This window comes from Abramis brama, assembly GCF_963993115.1.
Source record: "Abramis brama genome assembly, chromosome: 8".
In the NCBI taxonomy this organism is placed as follows: domain Eukaryota; kingdom Metazoa; phylum Chordata; class Actinopteri; order Cypriniformes; family Leuciscidae; genus Abramis; species Abramis brama.
This window is the reverse complement of record NC_139970.1, coordinates 353,096-375,344: the sequence shown is the minus strand read 5'-3', so window position 1 is coordinate 375,344 and position 22,249 is coordinate 353,096. Positions and strand designations below refer to the sequence as shown.

The 22,249-nt window shown below is 37.1% G+C and overlaps 1 long non-coding RNA gene across 1 annotated transcript; it reads left to right on the top strand.

Annotated features, from left to right (window-relative positions):
- The first annotated feature begins 9,549 nt into the window (after positions 1-9,549).
- LOC311088387 lies at positions 9,550-11,096 on the top strand. The gene is made up of 4 exons (XR_014607498.1): positions 9,550-9,640; positions 9,730-9,786; positions 10,475-10,553; positions 10,676-11,096. It is a non-coding gene; the product is annotated as an uncharacterized lncRNA (long non-coding RNA).
- The last annotated feature ends 11,153 nt before the right edge of the window (positions 11,097-22,249 follow it).

The following is a 22,249-nucleotide window of genomic DNA, read 5'->3' as shown; positions in this document are numbered from 1 at the left end:
AAAAAAACTATCCAGTGATGAAATGTTTTCTGTGTTGACACAAATCTTGGATGTCCATGTCCTTCTGCTGGGATAATCACACAACGCGCATGACACGTCCAATTCGCAAACTAATGACTCCTTTGAACCGATTCATTTTAATGAATGGTTAAAACAACTGATCTTTCCAACAGTGAACTCAGGAGACGTCTGAATCGGTGTATAAATCAAATCAAATCAAATCAAGTATATTTGTATAGCGCTTTTCACAATACAGATTGTACAGCTTCACAGTATTAAAATAAAATAATACAACAAAGTTTGTTTCTAGTGGAATTTATTGATTGATAGAATAAAATTAAATATCCCCAAAATATCCCCAACTGAGCAAGCCAAAGGCAACAGTGGCAAAGAACCGAAAAAACTCCATCAAGTGACCTAATGGTGTCCTAAAACTCCATCAGGTGACCTAATGGAGAAAAAAAAAACCTTGGGAGAACCCAGGCTCAGTCGGGGGCCAGTTCTCCTCTGGCATTTATGAACTAGAGGCCGGATTGTAGTTTGAAACTGTGAGATTAACAATATTATATGAATGCCTGGCTGAAAAGATGCGTCTTTAATCTAGTTTTAAACTGGGAGAGCGAGTCCGAGCAACGAACAGTATCAGGAAGGCTATTCCAGAGTTTTGGAGCCAAATGTGAAAATGCTCTCCCTCCTTTGGTTGATCTGGATACCCTAGGTATGACCAAAAGCCTTGAATTTATTGATCTTAAAGAGCGCGATGGATTATAGGGCGATAGAAGATCCGTTAAATAGACTGGAGCTAAGCCGTTTAGGGCTTTATAAGTCAGTAGCAATACCTTATAATTAATACGGAACTTTATAGGTAGCCAATGTAGTGATGATAAAATCGGTGTTATGTGATCATATTTTCTTGATCTAGTAAGAACTCTAGCGGCTGCATTTTGGACTAACTGTAGCTTGTTTATTGAGGATGCAGGACAACCGGCTAATAAAGCATTACAGTAATCTAGTCTCGAGGTCATGAATGCATGAACTAACTTTTCTGCATCAGAAACTGATAGCATATTACGTAGCTTAGCAATGTTTCTAAGGTGGAAAAAGGCTGTTTTTGTAACATACGAATTATTTTCAAAAGACAGGTTACAATCGAGTATAACACCCAGGTCTTTTACTGTAGAGGATAAAGTAACAGGACATCCTACGATGTCAAAGTTGTATTGTGAGAGGTTCTGTGGGCGGTTTTTTGAACCGATAAGTATTACCTCTGTCTTGTCTGAATTTAATAAAAGAAAATTACGCGTCATCCAATCTTTTATATCTTTAACACACTCTGTCAATTTGGATAATAAGTATTTGAGTGTATAACTAATCAGTAACACTTTACAATAAGGTTCTATTTATAAAAATAGAAAAACATATGACTACATTTTTCCACACAGTGCTATCAAGAATCGATAAGAGAATCGGTTAAGAATCGGATCAATAATCAGAATCGTCAGTGGCATTATTATTGATAAAATCTTATCAATTCCCATCCCTATGTGAAGACAAAATTATAATCAAACATTAAAGAACATGTTTTTTTGAGAGTTAAAAGATTAAAATGAGGTCTTGTGTCACTTTCAGTCTTTTTACATCAGTGCAAAACTAGAGTATGCAGATTAAGACGAAATCATATGCTGGTGCGACCAACTGAGAAAGTTGGTAGCACCAGTGCAACCAGTGGAAAAGTTATTCTGGAGCCCTGACCTTTAACCTTGTAATTTAATAAAAAATTGTCAAGATTGGATCTTCTGGTGAAATTACAGATTCTTTATACTACTAAGTTCAACAAAGATTAATGAATATTGTTGCAAATTCATTGCTTATTGGTAGTTTAAGTAGCTGATCGTGAAGCGTTACCCACTGTTTGGCTGGAAGGAGATTCAGGAGCAGATGAAGGAACTTGTGATGCAGAGTCAGAGACGTTCGGATCCATTTGCAGTATTTATTAAGAATGGTCAAACAGGCAGTGGTCAGAGTACAGCGTAGACAATAACGAAGGGAATCCAAGAACATAAACAATACCAGGCAGAGGTCGAGGCAGGCGGCAATATCCAGAATCATAAACGGTAACAGGCAAAAGGTCAGGGCAGGCAGCAGACAAGGAAACGGGAGTCGATGAACAGTCACAGGTCAATACACGGAGAATCAATAACAGAGAGTAAACGCTTGGTAATGTTAGCCGGGGCAGAACAAGACTTCGCAATGTGTGAGAGTCAGAAGGCAGTTTATATGGAGAGGGACTTCCGGCAAGATGGCCGACTGAGCGGGGAAACTTTTCAATTGCTCTCCGTAAGGTTCCTCAGAACAACGAACAAAGACAAAAAATTTCCAAAAAAACAAGTTGGTTAGACCGCTTAAAGTTTACAGAACATAAAGTAACTGATTTAAAGGAAAATAGAACGAAAATGACCTCAAACGATGATGCTACCAAGGACGGGAGGATGAAGAAAGCAAAAGGCGGGCCTCCGCTCCACGACTACGCTGCCATGGATATCACTTGTGCAGGTGCGGATAAGCGGCAGCTTGAGGACCCTCCATTGAACACTCCGGACAAAGAAGCTCCGATGGAAAAGAGGGTAAAACCCAATAAAGAGGCTTAATTTGAGTCTATAATGATGGCTATAACTCGCTTGAACTCCCGCTTTGATAAACAAGAAAGTGGTTTGGAAGAGGTAAAGTCCAAAATCAGAGAGAATAGTACCATGATCTGCAGCCTAGCTAAAACACTCGAGTTTAATGCTGCCGAGATAAAAGAATGCAAGACAAAAGCGGCAGTCTTAGAAGAAAAAGTTACGTCGCTGATAAAAGAAAACTGTGATTTGAAGAAAAAAGTCACTCTGCAAGAGGCCCACAGCCGTCGCTGGAATTTAAGAATCAAGGGAATGAAAGAAAAGATGAACGAAAACATTCGTGAAGATGTTATCGACCTACTGAAAAAAGTGGCACCGCGCATGGCGGGGAGAATGGATGACATAGTGGATGTAGTGCACCGTGTCGGGAAGAAGGAAGAGAAGTGGACGCGTTCATCATCCCGTTTGTGAAAAGAAAGGATAGGGATGACATCTGGGATCTTACGAAGAATTCAGCTGTCTGCAAGGAAGCCAGGGTTTTCTTCACTGAAGATTTGTCGGAGGCAGTTAAACAAGCAAGGGAGGTGCTGTGGCCGAGGATCGATGAGGCAAGAAAAGCAGGAAAAAGGGCATACTTTCGGGGCCCTTACGGATACATAGACGGTAAACGGATCTAATCACCAAAATTTAATTATGCTCAACATATAAAGGAAAGTTAATTTTAGGATAGAGGAACTGCTTGGATGTTCACAGTTTAAGGGTACTCGGATTACCTGTAATATTTCTATAAACGGAACTGTTCTCTTACCTCGGTTGGGGTTAATTTATTTTATTTATACCTTTTTATGTTTAATCTAAGATCTGAACTTTCTTTTATTTCTTTAAATGCAAGAGGTCTGAAAGACAACGTAAAACGCAAGGCTACTTTTCTTTTCTGCAAAGGTTTTAAAGCTCATGCTGTTTTCTTACAAGAGACACACTCCTGTGAAGAGGATGAGACTTTTTGGAAGAACCAGTGGGGAGAGAAGATTTATTTTTCACATGGGACTAATCGGTCTGGGGGTGTGGCTATATGTTTGCAACGATTTCCTGGAGAAGTAATAACTTATAAAGCTGACAAAGATGGACATTGGGTTGTAATCCTTGCTAACTTGGAGGGTTCATTATGTCTTGTTGCGAATATATACGGGTATAACCATTTAAATCAGAACAAAAGGCTGTTGGATGATATATCAGACATAATCGCAGATTTCAAACTTTCTTATAATATTAGTTTTACAATATTTGGAGGGGATTTTAACATTGCACCGGATAAATGGTTAGACAGAGCCCCGTCATTTTATAATGACCACCAGTATAACACAGTTCTTAGGATTTTTACAGATACTCACTCTCTCACAGATATCTGGCGTCAAAAAAATCCCAATGAATGTCAATATACATGGATAAAACCTAATGGTGGTGCAAAATCAAGGATAGATTATTGGTTATTATCCCCTGAAATACTGGAATTTGTCTCTAAGGTTGAAATAGCTGCAGCACCTTTAACTGACCATTGTTTAATTGGATTAAATCTCAAACCAAATGTTAATATCAACTACTATAAGAGCTATTGGAAATTTAATTCAGATTTATTATTGGTGGAAGAGTTTGTCAATGAGGTAAGAAATACATTAATGGAAATTGAAAATGATACAGAACTAAACACTTACTGTAAAAAATGGGAATATTTTACATTTAAAGTGAGAAATATTTCTATTAAACAGGGTAAAATCAGAAGCCAATGCCTAAGGGAAAAAGAATATACCCTAGTACATGAAATTAACATGTTGTGTAAGAGTCATGATCTTACAGAAGAAGAAAAGGTTACTTTGTCAAATTTACAATCCAATCTTGATGAATTATTCACTCAAAGGGCACAGGGTGCTTATGTAAGGTCCAGGGCTAAGTGGATAGAACAAGGGGAAAAAAATTCATCTTACTTCTTCCATTTAGAAAAAAGAAGACAAGAAAAGAATAAATTGGATGTATTAATGATTAATGACAAAGAATGTCACCAAGCAAATATAATAGCTGAAGAGACTTACAAATTTTATTCAAATTTATACTCATCCAATTACACTCCTGAATGTTCTGTAAATTTTCTCGAGAATATAAGACACAATATTCCTCAAGTTGAACAGGGTTTTAAATTGATATGTGATGCTGAAATACAACTAAAAGAACTTGATGCTGCTATTGAGCGTATGGCTTTGGGAAAAGCCCCTGGTCAAGACGGTTTAACATCCAATTTTTATAAATTTTTCTGGAAAGATATAAAACAAATGTTATTTTCAGTTTTCAATGAATGCATTGAGAATAATAATCTCACAACAACGATGAAGCAAGGGGTCATTACTCTCTTACCAAAGCCAGGAAAAGATAAAAGGTATATTGAAAATCTTAGACCCATATCCTTATTAAATGTAGATTATAAACTTTTCACTCAAATTTTAGCCAATAGATTAAAGTCTGGGATAGGAGATATTGTTAGTGAAACTCAGTCGGGCTTTATTAAAGATAGATCAATACACAATAACATTAGATTAGTTTTGGATTTATTGGATTACAACTATTTAATTGAAGATCAAGGTTTCATTTTTTTCCTCGATTTCTATAAAGCGTTTGATCTGGTTGAGCATCCTTTTATTTTAAAGACTCTTAAATTTTTCGGCTTTGGTAAGAAGTTCATTGATATGATTAACTTGTTATATACAGATATAAACAGTTCAGTGTCTTTACCTAAGGGTACAACCAAAAGATTCCAGATAAAGAGAGGGGTAAAGCAAGGATGCCCGTGTTCACCTCTGATTTTTATATTAGTTGTAGAAATATTATCGATTTATATAAAAAACAGTACAGATTTGAAACCATTAAATGTTCTGGGCAGGCCTCTAATTATCACACAATTAGCCGATGACACGACAATTTTTATAAAAAATGCAGATCAAATTCCTCTAGTAATTAAGAAAGTGGAGATGTTTTCCAAAGCTTCTGGGTTACAATTAAATCTTAAAAAATGCGAGCTGATGGCCCTTCATGAGTACCCCAATTCAGACTTACATGGAATCCCTGTGAAAACTGAAGTAAAATACTTGGGAATTATTTTGTCAAAAGATTGGAAAAGAAGGGAACTTCTAAACATTGAAAACAATATAACCAAAACACAACCTCTTTTAAATTCTTGGTTACAAAGAGATTTATCAATCTTCGGTAGAATTTTAATTACCAAAAGCGAAGCTTTATCAAGATTTATTTACCCTGCATTTTCCCTAGCGGTCCCTGATCATCTAATTAATAAAATAAACAAAAACATTTGTAATTTTACATGGAAAAATAAACATCACTATATTAGAAAAAATGATGCAGTTAAACCCATTGCTGAAGGTGGTCTAAACATAATTGATTTTGAAGCTATGAATGGAACGCTAAAATTAAAATGGTTGCAAAATTTTATAAACAATCCTAATAGTTTTTGGTTTCATATTCCATCCAAAATATTTTTAAAATGTGGCAGCATTGAATTCCTATTAGCCTGTGACTTTTCTCTTTCCAAATTACCCCTCAAGTTATCTAAATTTCATCAACAGGTTCTCTTAAATTGGAAAATGTCTTATACTCATAATTTTACTCCACACAACATGCCTATCTGGAACAATCGATGCATATTGTTCAAAAGAAAATCTATCTATTATGATGACTGGGTGAAAAAAGGTATTTGGGCTATTTCACATCTTATGGATTCTGATGGAAATGTCCTTAATTACTCTGTTCTCACAGAGAAATACAATCTTAAATGTACCAAAAAACAATATAATACTATAATTAAGGCTATTCCTTTAGAATTGTTAAATTTGATGAAAGGTTTATTGATGTATGATGTCGTAATACCTAGATTTCCTTTGCTTATAATAGATGACATAGAATTTAAAAACAGAAAATGTTCAAACAAAATAATAAGAAGTGCAATAACAAATAAACTTCACCCAATTTTATTAAAAAGACGTTACACCCTCAATGATTTTACAAAAGATATACAAATAAAAATCAGAACCAAATATCTCTCCCTCCCAATTTTTCCTAAAGCCAAAGAAACTCATTTCAAAATTTTAAACGATATTTATCCCAGTAATGAATTTCTGAGACAACGTTTCAATATTGATTTAAACTGTTGTTCATTTTGTGAATGTGATATTGAATCTGTGGAGCATGTATTTTTTGATTGTCATTATACCAGAACTTTATGGAATTCTTTTCAACATTGGATATCAGAATATGTTAGTGATGCACCCAATATACTGTACAAAGATGTCAAATTTGGAGTATTTTTGCAAGATAGCAAGAAAGAACTTTTTTTACAATACTTGTATACTCTTAGTTAAACATTATATTCACAAATGTAAATTTTTGAAGGTCAAACCAATCTTCAAAATTTATTTAAATGAATTCTTGCAATTTAGGAAAGCCTTATGTCATGTAAAAACTAAAACAGCTACTATTTTCATTAATTTCATACAATCTCAGGTATGACAACAGACCTCTTGTGAATGTGCGTTTTTTTTTTTTTTTTTTTCTTCCCACGTTGTACGACCATTGTACACTTTTGTATTTTAATTTGTACACCTGCTCAGTCTTGTACAGATTCGTAAAAGGTTGTAATATGGTTTGTAATGCCATACTGTTTAAAAATAAAATATATTAAAAAAAAAAAAAAAATAAATAAATAAAAAAAGTTTATATGGAGAGGGGAATTGGGAACACCTGTGCGGGTGATTAGACCTAGGTACGGGGCTTATGGGAAATGAAGTTCAATACTCCGGTGAAGGTGTTCTTTGATGAATGGAGAGAGCCACAGAGGTGCGATCTATGACAGAGCCCCCCTCCTGCAAGCGGCTCCTGAAGCGAGGGCCAGTGCGACGCCGAGGTCTTCCACGGGGTCTGGGGGCAGGTCTCGTAGGGTGGTTTTGATGAAACTCGGTGGTAAGTGCGGGGATCCAGTATGTCCTGTGATCTCACCCAGGATCTTTCCTCTGGACCATACCCCTCCCAGTCGATCAGGTACTGTAACTCCCTGCCTCGGCGTCTGGAATCGAGAATCTCCTTTACTCGGTAAGCCTCCTCGCCCTCGATGATGATTGGAGGGGAGCTCTCCTCCGCAGCCTCATCCTGGTCCCTCTCTCCACTCGGAACACCGGCAGGTTTGAGCAATGAAACATGAAAAGTGGGAGATATGCGATAAGTGGGAGGTAATGCTAGACGGTATGACACTGGTGTTATTTGTCTAAGAATCTTAAAGGGACCCACGTACCTAGGACTTAGTTTCTTGCTGGGAAGTCGAAGACGGAGGTCCCTGGATGACAGCCACACCCACTGTCCTGGAACGTATTCAGGTCCCCTTCTCCGGTGCCGATCAGCCTGTTCTCTGACTCTGCGAACCGCTCGTTGAAGGTGTACGTGAGCATTATTCCAGGTCTCTTCACTTCTCTGCAGCCAAGTGTTAACGGCTGGGAGATCGGTGGGTTCCCCGGACCAGGGAAACAGAGGAGGTTGATACCCTAGCACACATTGGAAGGGAGTGAGGCCAGTAGATGGTTTGCGCAAAGAATTCTGGGCGTACTCGGCCCACATGAGGAAACGGCTCCAATCCTGCTGGTTCTGATGACAGTAAGTGCGTAGAAAGCGTGTGAGTTCCTGATTTAACCTCTCTACTTACATTTACATTTACATTTAGTCATTTGGCAGACGCTTTTGGACCGTTGGACTGTGGATGATAGCCAGATGTCAAACTGACATTAATGTTAAGTTGACCACATAATGCCTGTCACACACGAGAGGTGAATTGAGGACCCCGATCGGAGACTATATCCTCAGGTAATCCGTACAATCTGAAAACTTGTTGCTGAAAATCTGGTAACATTGTAATACTCGTGTGCGGAGACGGGTAGCACTGCATGAAAAGTGGGATTTTCGTCAGTAAGCGGCACTGTAGATTGTCGTGGAAGTTCAGGTTTACGACTGCACACGGCAATTTGCAGGCAACACCGAAAACTGACGTGAATTGTCGGAAATTGACGTGGACATTGCTTGCCAGTTGTCCCCCCATGACCCCCTCCCCCTAATTCTAGGCGAGGCTTTAACATGTAAATGAAAATGCTGTGAGCTATACAAATGCAAATCAGGGCAGGGGGAGTTTTACCCCAGGTAACATTTTTCTAAAAGGTATTTACTTCATTCTAAGAAAATCTCTGGTATAAATAGATCAGGCTCAGTATAGCCTATTTATAGACTCTTAAATTTTAGCTTAAATTGATATATTTAATGAAAGTAGCTAGATTAGTTACTATGTGTCATTATCAATAGCCAATGTTATGTAAAAAAGACACAAAACCTTTATTTATTTCAACAATTAATTTCAATCAGGCTTTGCCACAAAGGTAAAATGTGCATTCTATGCAAACAGCATCACAATCTCCTAGAGCTCAACCACTGTGCGTAATACAACTGTTCACGAACAGAAGATTGTATTTGACTCATGCTGCATACACATACGCAATGACAAGAATTATGCCTACTGTACATATAGAGTTACAACTACGATTAGAGTTGTTTGCATAAAATGTACCGTGAACATTCACATGTTTGCCCTGTGATAAGATACAATTTATCTCTATAAATACTATTTTCTCAATTCTGTGCATATATTTTTTACTTACTTAGATCAATTGACATGATGCTGATAATGACGACATTGTGTGTAAGTAACTTGTTTACTATTCTGGCCTAGTAGTAGTGTAAATATATTTCGTTTCTATTTTGCATTAAAAATGTTTGTGGCCCCTTTAAGAAATCCCTCTCTTCTCGCGATACTATTCACTTGTGCTGGACGCGTGCGCGCGACCAGAGAAGCCATTTTACACTGTTCAGGAGAGCTCCATGTGGTGCGTGCATCGATCGGATTCTGTGTTATACGTTCTTCTTTCTTGGTAAATATTACTCCAATATCTTTAATATGCACAAATAAGTTGTGAAGCGAAGTTAAAAGAACATTTGATGTGTACTTTTTTGTTTATAGATTTATTTGGAGCGCATGTGTGACGAGTGAACCTCGTGGTGATCGGTAAAGGATTGGGTATGTACGTTTCATGGTTTATGGGGTAAATTACTGATGGCATGTTTATTTGATAAATCTGTTAATGAGTTTAATCTATATTCTGTGATTATACAGTATAACTTTATGGTTTAATGCATATTTCTGGTTCTGCATGATTAAACGTGGGTTGTGGCTTTGTTGAAGTGCTTTTATTTCTCTTGTAACTTAGGCCTACCTCAGCCACTGCCGTATTCCAGTTTGCGTTATCGTATTTAATTGTAACATATTTTGGTTTGGAGAAATCGATTTAAATCTGACATGTTGCAGTGCATTACACTATTTTAGTTGATCCACTGGTTAAACTTTTTGTGACATTTGATTATATGTATATATCTTCAAATTTACTGTAAACTGTTTCTACAATTTCTTGTTTTTTTTTTGTGGGTTTTTTTAACTAGTGAAATCTAATTTTTTCTTGTGAAATCTCTTCAAACAAGGCAAACTTTTTTCTTAATCAGACTTTTATGTGTTTAATTGTGCTTCCATTGACCGCTGTCACTTATTTTAAACAGCAGTCAGAATAAAACCCCAATTTCAAAAAGCATAGTTTGCTTCCGGTGTGTATTTCTTCAATTTCACCCAGTTGAATCTTTTCTCCTTTATTGTTTAATTTTACTGTGACTTATGTTGTTCTTATTAATATCACTCTCATTTAATTGTTTTCCAGGTGCCTTTAAGACATATTACGCGACAGTGCGCAGGAGCTTCAGGTACAAAGCGAGAAGCGGGTCGAGCGAGAAGAAAGGGTAAGATTTATTATATTAGATTTGTTTTTGGTCAATGTGACTATTTTTCAGGTGCATTAATAGATGTGTGTTGTCCATACGCAGTGCATTGCACAGTACTGATTGTCTATTGGTTTTTACAGCTGCTAGAAGCGAGACAGTGTGCTAGCTGAGGATGAGGTGGGCCTTCGGAAGTGCGCTACCATAGACCTGATGTCTGATGAGGAAGACGGCATCGTCGGCGGGGTGTCTGGATGGATTGTGCGACCTCCGTCCTTTCGCATGGAGCTCACCGAGCTCTGTGCCACGCTGCAGTCGAGATTAGAGGCGACTCCAAAGTACAGGGCAACGCACCACAGACGTCTGCAAAATGGACCGAATTCAGACAGAATGCCGATAGTTACCTGCAGCTCTGAAGAAGAAAACAGACACTTCACAGTGCTGTAGGATTTTGTGCTTCTCATGAGCTTCCCATTTGTTGTGTGGGCAAATCTCCTATGCTTTGTACATATATGATATATGATATTAGTTGTGTTTGTTTGTGCTAATAAAGCTCTTTCTTTGAATAAACAGCACGTCCCTGGCAAATTCTCCTTTCCTCAATAAATTCATTCATGTCCTTGATGATGGTAATAGTGTAGTCCATAGGATAACAATGACATGAATGTACAACATATCATATATAATTATTATAATTTTGGGGTGGGGTTTAAATTTATAATGACCCAGGGTCACCAATAGTAACAGATCTGCCAACCAATCACGAGTGATTTTTCTTGTTTAAATGTAGTGGTTTCAACCAATACCGAGAGGAGAATCAAGCTATTCTCTGGCAAGGCGCAGGCGCTGCTATTCATATGCAAATTAGAGCCATTAGCACCTCCGCGAGCTCTCCACATACGTCATGGTTCGTTTCCGTCAATATGTGGCACAGACGAACGCGACGCTCACAGGCTGTAAATTGTCTTAAAGGAGAAGTTCACTTTTAAAATGAAAATTCTGTCATCATAAAATCACCCTCATGTTGTTTCAAACCTGTATGAATTTATTTCTTCTGCTGAACAGAAAGGAAGATATTTAGAAGAATGTCAGTAACCAGACAGTTTTTGGGTCCCATTGACTTCCATAGTATATTTTTTTCCTACTATGGAAGTCAATGGGACCCAAAAACTGCCTGGTTACTGACATTCTTCTAAATATCTTCCTTTCTGTTCAGCAGAAGAAAGAAATTCATACAGGTTTGAAACAACATGAGGGTGATTATATGATGACAGAATTTTCATTTTAAAAGTGAACTACTTTAACTGCCGAAAATTATGGAGATTTCCGGCCGTTTACGGGGACGAAAATCCCACTTTTCATGCAGTGCCAGAAACAATTCTTAGCGTTTCCCAGCCCAGACTATTCTGTTGCAGTTTATTACACTCCCTCCACCTTAAGCACTGCATTCAACTCAGTCTCACTTTGGTTATTCATACTGTCACTATCCAAACAATTTATGAATAACTAATTAACTGTGTGTGTGACAGTTGTCTCTGCACAAGTAAAGTCAGTCAGAGAAAGATACATAATTTATTTTATACCCAGGCAATGGACAAATGTCTGCTCAGGTCATTGGCTCAGGATTAATTCATTTGTCTGCTATGTCTTTGCACAGTAGCTAGGTGTCACTAGTGAGCAATGCTGAATGAAGCTTCGAGTAAAGAACCTTTGGCTGAAGCAATGGGCTGCGAGGCCTCAGTGGTTCAGGAAGCCTTGTTTGGCCATCACTACTAGTAGCAATAAAGAGTCGTTGTTTGAGCTTAAAACCAAAGTTTCCCAATCAGGACTCAAAGCGGTTTGTGGTAACACAGCAGGCAAGCCATGCTTCCTCTGCCCAACACATCTGCCTAGCTCTACTACCCACCTGGGTATATACCATCCACTAGAGTACCATAGCGCCTCTGGTGGTGTGTAGTAGTAGTACACTCAGTACGAAAGAACATGGCAACAGGTCTGAGCCTGTTACAAGACAAAGAAGTGGATGACGTCACTACAGGCGCTCGTTTATACTCGGGTGCATCTGTAGTGATCTGGCTCAATCTGTTTCAAAATCAACGACTAAATTCATGCTAGTCAGGATTTAAGTCCACATTAGCATATACAACTCACAGATAGTCACAGATATTGTGCAGATACTTCCAGTAGGAAACAGTAAACATTCGTTTTATATTATAGGTGGTTTGTGGCATCATGCATAATGAATTAAAGCTGATGGGAAATGAGGAAATGTGCAATCATATTGAGTCTCTTACTAACAAGCTTTTGAAAATTGAGGAAAAAATCACTCACATCCACTCAATAGGGAAGTGTTTTCTAATGGAAGAAACCAAATCAGTTATGATACTCAGAAGAAGTGCTTCAAGTTAAATCCTTCATGACTGACACTTTAAAGAATGCATGAAAACTATGGTTTATTATCTTCTAAATCATCATATGTGAAATATATGCATCACGTCACTTTTGTGTTCACTATCAACATGTGGATGAAAGTGTTCACTACTGTCATTATTTACATTAAGCTAAGATGCTGTTTGATTGTTCCTCAAGTGTACCGTACTGTGAAAAAGTCTAATGTTCACAATACTTGAACATGAATGAGCTTTTCACCAATATTAAAGGTACCACAGGATGGAAAACTGTATTTGCCTTGGCATAGTTGAATAATAAGAGTTCTGGACATGGAACTGACACACCGTGAGCCTCAAACTCCACTGTTTCCTCCTTCATGTAAATCTCCCATTTAAAGACGGCTGAAAAACGGGCGAATCCCAGCATAACACCGACTGTGACGTTGCAGTCGCGATCATTAATATTTACGCCCCCAGTATTGTCATATACCAGCCCATGTTCTAGGCCAGGCAGTGTTAACGTGGACCTGCACAGCCGATCATCACAAGTTCTGCAGGTATTGTGAAGAAGCAAGCAAAGACAACAGGAGAAATGTCAGATCATGGATGTAAATGTGATGTTCCCGGCTGTGCTGCGGATTTGAGCACTTTTCATTCCCTTCCCACAGACCAGAACTGCCAACAGACATGGTTGATGTTTACAACAGGATACCTCACCATTTTAATTCACAGTTGTTAGTTTGCTCTGACAGTTTTTCTAACCTGGGACAATATCAAGCAGGTTTCGCTCAGCGTTTGATACTGAATAAGGGGCAATTCCAACTAGCGTTATATTTCCATTACCACCCCTACCGCAAGCTCTGAGTAACGTTAGTGATTTTATCCACTTATCCACCGTTGAAGCCATTTCTGTTTACATCGAAAGTTTCTTAGTGGGCTAACAACATTAACTATAGTTTACCCTGTGTTGTCGAGATCGAACGCAAGAAACTAGTACAGTAACGTTAACCTTAGCTAACTAGCAAGCTCCAAGTAACGAGCATAGATAACTAAATAGTATGACGACCTGTTTACACGGAGGTTAATATTATTTCCGGCCTGTGTTGTCATATAAATCTACAAAATACAACTGTAGGTACATCTATGTCAATCCCTTTTGTCGGGTAGTATTATAATGTGGCCTATCTTCATCAACAACACATAACTCAGGAGATAATTAGGTTAGTTTGGTTGCTTACTGATAGCTCACTCGCTCCTTCTAGCGAACGTGACCTTCACCACTTCAGTTGAAACGATTGTCATTTGACAATGCATCTAGTCCAGGGGCTCTAAACCTTTTGCAACTCATGGTCCACCAATGAGTGTTTAAAAACATTCCGAGGACCACCTTTCCACATATGATATTATGAACACAGAATAACAGAAAATTCTAAAAGTACAATGATATACTCTGCTGTTAATCTGTTACGCCACTGTAGCAGAGTAGGTCAAGTCCGCTATATAGATGAAAACTGTCCTTGTATCAAAAAGACTTTGCAGGTTTTCTCAGTAACCATTCCTGTAACAGTAACAGGCTAACACACCTGTAACAGGTCAGACACACAAGAGGGGATTCTCTCTATTCGCTGCAACACGATCTCTATACCATGAATGTTATTTCTCGTGCCATTTAAACACCAAAAATGGTTTTTGCGTGCATATGCTATGTACTGAAAACCCTTGGTTAGGATTAGGGGTGGGGAGTGCGTGCGTATTACACGCCATACAGTGCGTATCATATGCACGCGAAAACTATTTTTGGCGTATAAATGGCACAAGAAATAACATTCATGGTATAGATACGCAATGTTCAACAAAGTTCATTCACCCCAATTTACATAGCCTACTGTAAGTGTAATTTATCAAATACAGTTAGTGATATGAACATGAATGTTTAAAACAATATTATGTTGGCTTCCCAACACAGCCCAGTTTTGTTCAAATGTCTCTGCAGCTTTGATGGTTTTAGCGCCTTAGTTGACAACATTTCTCCACATTCAACACCTGAATCCACATTCAACATTTCTCCACATGCGCCTTCGGCTTAAGGGCGTCGCACACCAGACGAGAAGCGCAGCGGCACGTCTTTAAAATTCAAACACATTATTTTCTCTGAGTGTACACACACCGGCGGCGTCTGTCCGCAGCACCAGCTATGGCTCAAGACGCTGTTCAAGTGCATGCAGGTGAGGGCCAGAGAGGATGATGGGAAATGTAGTGACCGTGACAACAACATAATGTAACATGTGGAACGCACATTTTGTAAATCTTTAACAGAAATGCCCATTTCTCGTGTGGATACAGATATACTTTACATTTATCACTACATCAAGTGTCCATAATTAGAATCAGACACAGATTAGTGGAGCATTATTACAGCGTTGTGCAGAATCAAACTAACTCAACGTTTAATGACGGATTGATGTGGAGATTCACACACATCAGTGTCTTTTTATTTATTTTATTATTATTGTATTTTGTTTAATGTGTTTATATTTTGTGTGCTTTTTATGCTTCCTGTTTATATGCTCACTGTTTTATTGTACAATTCTGTTGCTTTTAAATGTGCTATAGAAATACATTTCTACTTGGCTTGACTTGGAATAAAACTGCAAATAAATATGTAGCGATTTTGTTTTCAGTAGAACAAGTTGCTATAAGATTTTGTCTTTATTTTGCTCTCACTGCATAATTATAATTTGATAAAAAAATCTTAGTATTATATCACTGTATTTCTGGCTGTTCACGTTCTCCTTTCTATAACACTGTGTCTTTTTAAATGGTTTTATATTGTGGAGTTTGGTTTGCTGAGTGCTGATGCGGTTGCATGTGCATTAACTGTTAATGATGTTTAATGCATCTTTGTTTGGTGTTTCTTGAGTTAATTCAGGCTATAAAAGAACGCTGAGCAGCTCATAAACACCTTCATCTCCTGATGAGCGTCTTCAGTCTTCAGTCTGATTCCAGGTAAGATCATGTTGTCATTGTGTTTCAGCCTTTATTCAAACGTTAGCACATGTTGTTCAGCTTGTTGACTCTCTAGTGTGCTTGATTATGTGTAGAAGAAATTAAAGAAATTAAGATGGAATTGTTTAAAGCAGGTTTGGAAGTTTTCTTTAAGGTCCTGTAGGAACCAGTTTCCATCTCAGGTTCTTGATATTCATTTGATGATGATGTGATCAGCTCATAAACTTCATCATCTGTTTCCAGGTGAAAACTTAATATACTGAATATACTTAATATATTTAAATTATACTGTACTAAGTGTGTATTAAATGTATTTCAAGATATGCTTAAGATCAATTTTAAGCTATTTGCAATATATTTTAATATATTAAATTGTGCTAAAATGGAACCACTTCAAGCACATTTAGTGCATTTAAGTGTATTTCTGTACAGTTCATTTAAAATATACTTTCATATTTCTTAAACTACAGTTATTATATATTTGAAGCTTAATTTTAATGTACTTCAAGAACAATTTAATAGCATTTCAGCTCATTAGAAAGATATTAGCATTACACTAATAGTTTATTATAAAGCTGTTTTATTCAGTATTCAATATTAGTATATATTAGTATATATATATATATATATATATATATATATATATATATATATATATATATATATATAAGTAAAATTTTATATTAAAAGTGCAAAATAAATCTAAATGTTAAGACATACACAGACTTTGAAATCAAGAAAACTTTAATATAGTATCTTGTTGTGTACTTTGCAAAATAAATACCTAGAGTACATTAAAAAAGTACAGCAGCAGATATAATCTCTTGAACAAAATACATTATAATACATGAAAGGTCAGTGAAATGCAATGGCAGAGCTATATTATACACTTTTGTAGAACATTTCTGATTAATAAACCATTGTACACTTGCAGCTGTGCTGGACTGAATATTCAGAACAACCGCATTCTTGCTTCTGTGATATTGATCAAATGGAGGATTTCCAAACTTTAATCTTAGCTTTCTAACATTACACACATCTCCTCTAAAGAACATGTAGAGCAAACTGAGGAAACTTTATTTCAACAATTCAATTCAATTCAAATTTATTTGTATAGCGCTTTTCACAATACATATTGTTTCAGAACAGCTTTACAGAAAGTGCATTTCAGAAATGTACATAGAAAAATACAGTTAGTTAATTAATCATGCATTAATTTAGGGCCTAAACATATCGCCAGCGTCGAGTCGTCTCTTCACAGGCGTCGAGTCGTCTCTGCACGGGTGTGGGGGCATCTGTAGTTTCCATGGGAGGCTGGATACAAACTGGAGCTGACAATCTGTATTTACCATTATGTACATTTCTGAAATGCACTTTCTGTAAAGCTGTTCTGAAACAATATGTATTGTGAAAAGCGCTATACAAATAAATTTGAATTGAATTGAATTGTTGAAATAAAGTTTCCTCAGTTTGCTCTACAGAAAAGCAGATGGGAAATAATTAGCGTAGCTGCTGTTCATAACAATAATGCATTCAATCTGATTCAACTGTAGTATAAAAGGTAAGTATTATGTGAATGCTTGGCTAAAGAAATGCGTCTTTAATCTAGTTTTAAACTGGGACAGCGAGTCTGAGCCTCGAACAATATCAGGAAGGCCATTCCACAGTTTAGGAGCTAAATGTGAAAACGCCCTCCCTCCTTTAGTGGACTTAGATATCCTAGGAATGACCAGAAGCCTCAAATTTAGTGATCTTAAAGAGCGCAATGGATTGTAGGGCGATAGAAGTTCCGTTAAATACACAGGAGCTAAACCATTTAGGGCTTTATAGGTCATTAGTAATACTTTGTAATTGATACGGAACTTTATAGGTAACCAATGTAGAGATGATAGAATTGGTGTTATATGATCATATTTTCTTGATCTAGTAAGAACTCTAGCGGCGGCATTTTGGACTAACTGTAGCTTGTTTATTGAGGATGCAGGACAACCGGCTAATAAAGCATTACAGTAATCTAGTCTCGAGGTCATGAATGCATGAACTAACTTTTCTGCATCAGAAACTGATAGCATATTACGTAGCTTAGCAATGTTTCTAAGGTGGAAAAAGGCTGTTCTTGTAACATATGAAATATGATTTTCAAAAGACAAGTTGTGGCCTAATATAACACCCAGGTCTTTTACTGTAGTGGATAAAGTAACAGGACATCCTTCTAAATTAAAGTTGTATTGTAAGAGGTTTTGTGGGCAGTTTTTTTTACCAATAAGTAATACCTCCGTTTTATCTGAATTTAATAGCAGAAAATTACACGTCATCCAGTATTTTATATCTTTAACACACTCTGTCAATTTAGATAATTTATTGTTTTCATCTGGTCATGATGAAATATATAATTGAGTGTCATCAGCATAACAGTGGAAATTAATTCCATGTTTTCTTATAATATTACCAAGTGGCAGCATATATATTGAGAATAGCAGAGGGCCTTACACAGATCCTTTCAGAACTCCATAACAATCACACAGAAAACAAGTTATGTCATATATTTGTCCCTAATGTTTCTAATTAAGTAGTAAATAGTAAATGAATGCATGTTTTTAAAACTAATGACTGGTTTGTTATTTAGTGTTGCCTGTCAAGATTTCATGAAACAATGGCAGAACAAAACGCCAGCAGCAACGGATCAAGTGAAGATTATTATTATATCAACGCCAGCAGCAACAGATCAAGTGAAGATTATTATATCAACACCAGCAGCAACAGATCAAGTGGAGTACATCATGAAGATGAATGGAGCCGTCAGATGAGGGAATTTCTCAGTGAACTTTGGTCTGCAGAACCATTAATTATCTGGATCACTTCAGCCATTGAGATTCCAATCATGATCTTAACTCTGTTTGCGTTGTGTGCTCTTATCAAATCTCATCGCTCCCCTCCAGTGTTTGTTATTCTTTTGATTCTTTCAGATCTCATTCAGATCATTTGTAAATTAACGGAGACAATAACAGGGTCAGTATATGTCTATATGGCATATTTCTATAGTTTGATTGTGGGTGTGTATTTTATGGCATGTGTTGCTTTTGAAAGATATCTTCTGGTTTCTCATCCGATCTGGTACAGATCTCATCATTCACTGAAAGTCTGCTGTGGCGTTTCTGTGATCATCTGGTTTGTTCCTCTGATCTTTGCAGATTTTAGTTATGATTGGCTGTTTAGTGATCTGTCCCGATCGATCGCTTGTTTAATCCCCTATCTGATAATCATTCTGTGTTTTGTTGGCACTTGTCGCGGTCTTTCACGCGCAATATCACTCACTCCTCTAAAGCGCAAGAAAATTTTGGGCAGTTTGTTCCTGGTGCTTCTGACGTACACTTTTCTCATTCTCCCGAACATAATTCTGAGTTTTATATATAAATTTAGTTACATAAATACACAGTCAGAGTTTAGTTACAGCTATACACTGTTTGATATATTTGTGTATTGTTCTGAATATCTCCTGTTTCTGAACCCACTGGCTGACTGTGTATTGTACATGTTCTTGAGGCCTGATGTTGGAGGGTTCATGAAGTCTGTTCACTGCTGTTGTAGAACTGACACACATCAGAGTTCGACACACAGCCGGGACGAACACTCTCGAGACAGTAGTGCAGCGTTTGCCTGCTGTGTTTCAATGCAAAAGCCTGCGTCTCGTTCACAGACCGCCTGCAGTTCAGTTTAAACATCTGCACTCAATAAATGTAGTCAATGTCCTTCTTTTCACTCACACACCCTTCCTTTCTGTGACATTTAGCTTTATTAGAGATAACTCTTGACTCATAAAACTCTAAACTCAATTGCTCTGTTTGCGCTCCATTAAACACATACGGTAAACAGAGTTTTATTAAAGATGTATTGATGTGCCGTTGATGCTTCTGCTGACGTTCTGTATCAGCAGGACTTTATCATACGATGGAGAGGAGGGTTGTATAAAGCACGGCTTATTCTCATTAATTCCCCCGATAGACTGACAGATCAACAACATCAAGTAGTTTAATGTCATAGTCTTGCTTGTGTTCCTAATGCATGTACATTATACTCTTTTACCAAATAACTACTATTCACGCTATTATTCACAGCACTTGAATATTGTTAGTTTAACTTCTATTGTTCTCCTCATTTGTAAATCGCTTTGGATTAAAGCGTCTGCTAAATGATTCAATGTAAATGTATTAAAAAGATGGTTCACTCAAAAATGATAATTGACACAATGTACATATGCCCTCATGTCGACCAAAAGCTGGATAACTTTCTTTCTTCTGTGGAACATAAAGGACAATATTTAGAGATTTCTTTGTCCATACATTAGAAGTCAGTGGACAGTTTCGGGGGAACTATCCCTAAAAAGACTTGATTTAAAGTGCACAGAATATATTAGAAGAGTACTAAGTTTATATACACATATTAACCAGGGCTTGCATGGAAATCAGAAGAGAGTTATTTGTAATATTGTTGTGTCTTTATAGAAGTGTTTCATATGGAGTCAGAGACTGTCCTGTATTCTCTCTTCTGTCATTAATGTAATTAAAGAGCTCTCAGTTCTCCTGTGTGTGTTTCTGTCTGTGATTATTTGACCAATAACAGCTAAGCTGAACTGAGAAGGTCCACTTCCAGAAGAGAGGATCCACTTGCTGACTTTAATGCAGAGACTCCACATGGAAAGAGCTCTCGCTCCGCTACAGTAAAGCCTTATTCCGCCTCTCCCACTGTTGATACTTCACTCTTCCGCATTTCCTCATCCGGCTTCCGCTAAACTGACACGGCACATCCGCTAGCTAGTTCAGTAGTTAGAAGATTGCTTATAGCTAGCCAAAACTTTAGCGTAAAATTGGGAGCCTGGAGAAAACTTTGTCTGATGATCAGATGGTCTCATATTGTCCCATCCATCGTCATTGTTAACGTGAGTAGACGATGTGGAGAAGTGGCCAGTATCTTGTAAGTAAGTATCTTGTCAAATCTCTTGTACAGTGGAGTAAGGCAAGTGACTGGAGTCCAGGTAAGTACAGTGCATGTGTAATTATGCAATTTGATTGTCTATTTATCATCATATTTTCACAATCATATTTTACCAATTCCAAACCACATCAATCTTAATAACTTCTATTAATTGTGTATTTTAGGTGTGCATAATTACTAAGCAGGTTTTTTTTTTTTTTTTTTTTACCAGGAAGTCTCATTGAGATCAAAAATCTCTTTTACAAGAGAGACCTGGCCAAGGTAGCAGCCATACATAAACACAACATAGTAAAAAAAATACTACATACATACAATTATGCAAAAATCATTCAAATACAAGCACCTCTCAAGAAAAACAACTACATGTCTCCTTTACCACATTTTTTATAATGGTCTTAAATTTATTAATTGATATACACGTTTCTAGTTTAAGATCTTTTGCAGATTATTCCATGCCCATGGTGCACAGTATGAAAATGCAATCTGTCCAAACCCTGGGTCCATTAAAAAGCAGCCACTTGGAGGAGCGTAGCTGATAACTAGCAGAACTGAGACAGAGGAGGGTACAGAGGTAAGCTGGAAGTTTACCTAGCATGGCTTTATATATAAGAATATACCAACGCTGTTTTCTGCGGGTGGTCAGTGCTGTCCAACCCACCAGATCATAAAGAGTGCAATGGTGAGTGAAGGACTTTGCATTTGTAATAAAGCGTAGAGACGCGTGATACACGTAAGATGGAGGAGGCTGCATGCATATATAATACGTCACCATAATCAATCACAGACAGAAAAGTAGCTTCCACAAGTTTTTTTTGGCATTAAAAGTAAAGCTAGATTTATTTCTAAAATAAAAGCCAATCTTTACTTTGAGCTTCCTAACTAGATTAGCAATATGTACATTAAATAAAAGTTTATCGTCTATCCATATACCCAAGTACTTTACAGTGTGTATTTATATATACAAAATAATTATGCACAGTACACACACATATATTATGTGAACACAAACTTTTTTTTTGGATGCAATTAATCCCGATTAATCGTTTCACAGCCCTGATATATATTAAACTTAGTATAAATACGTGACTTTATTCTAAATGTGTATTCTTCAGGCATCCTCACACAGGAAGTACATGTATTCACATGAAAATTACCAAATGACAAAATTTTAAATAAAGTGGACAGTATAAGTAATTATTTATTTATTTTTAAAGTGTTTGAGTAACCTTTTTTCTTTGTGGCACAATAATCAGTAATTCCCACTGTGTGCCACAGGAAGGAAGGGGGAACTGACCATCTTCCAGTCTCTCTCTTCAGTCTGAGACTCCA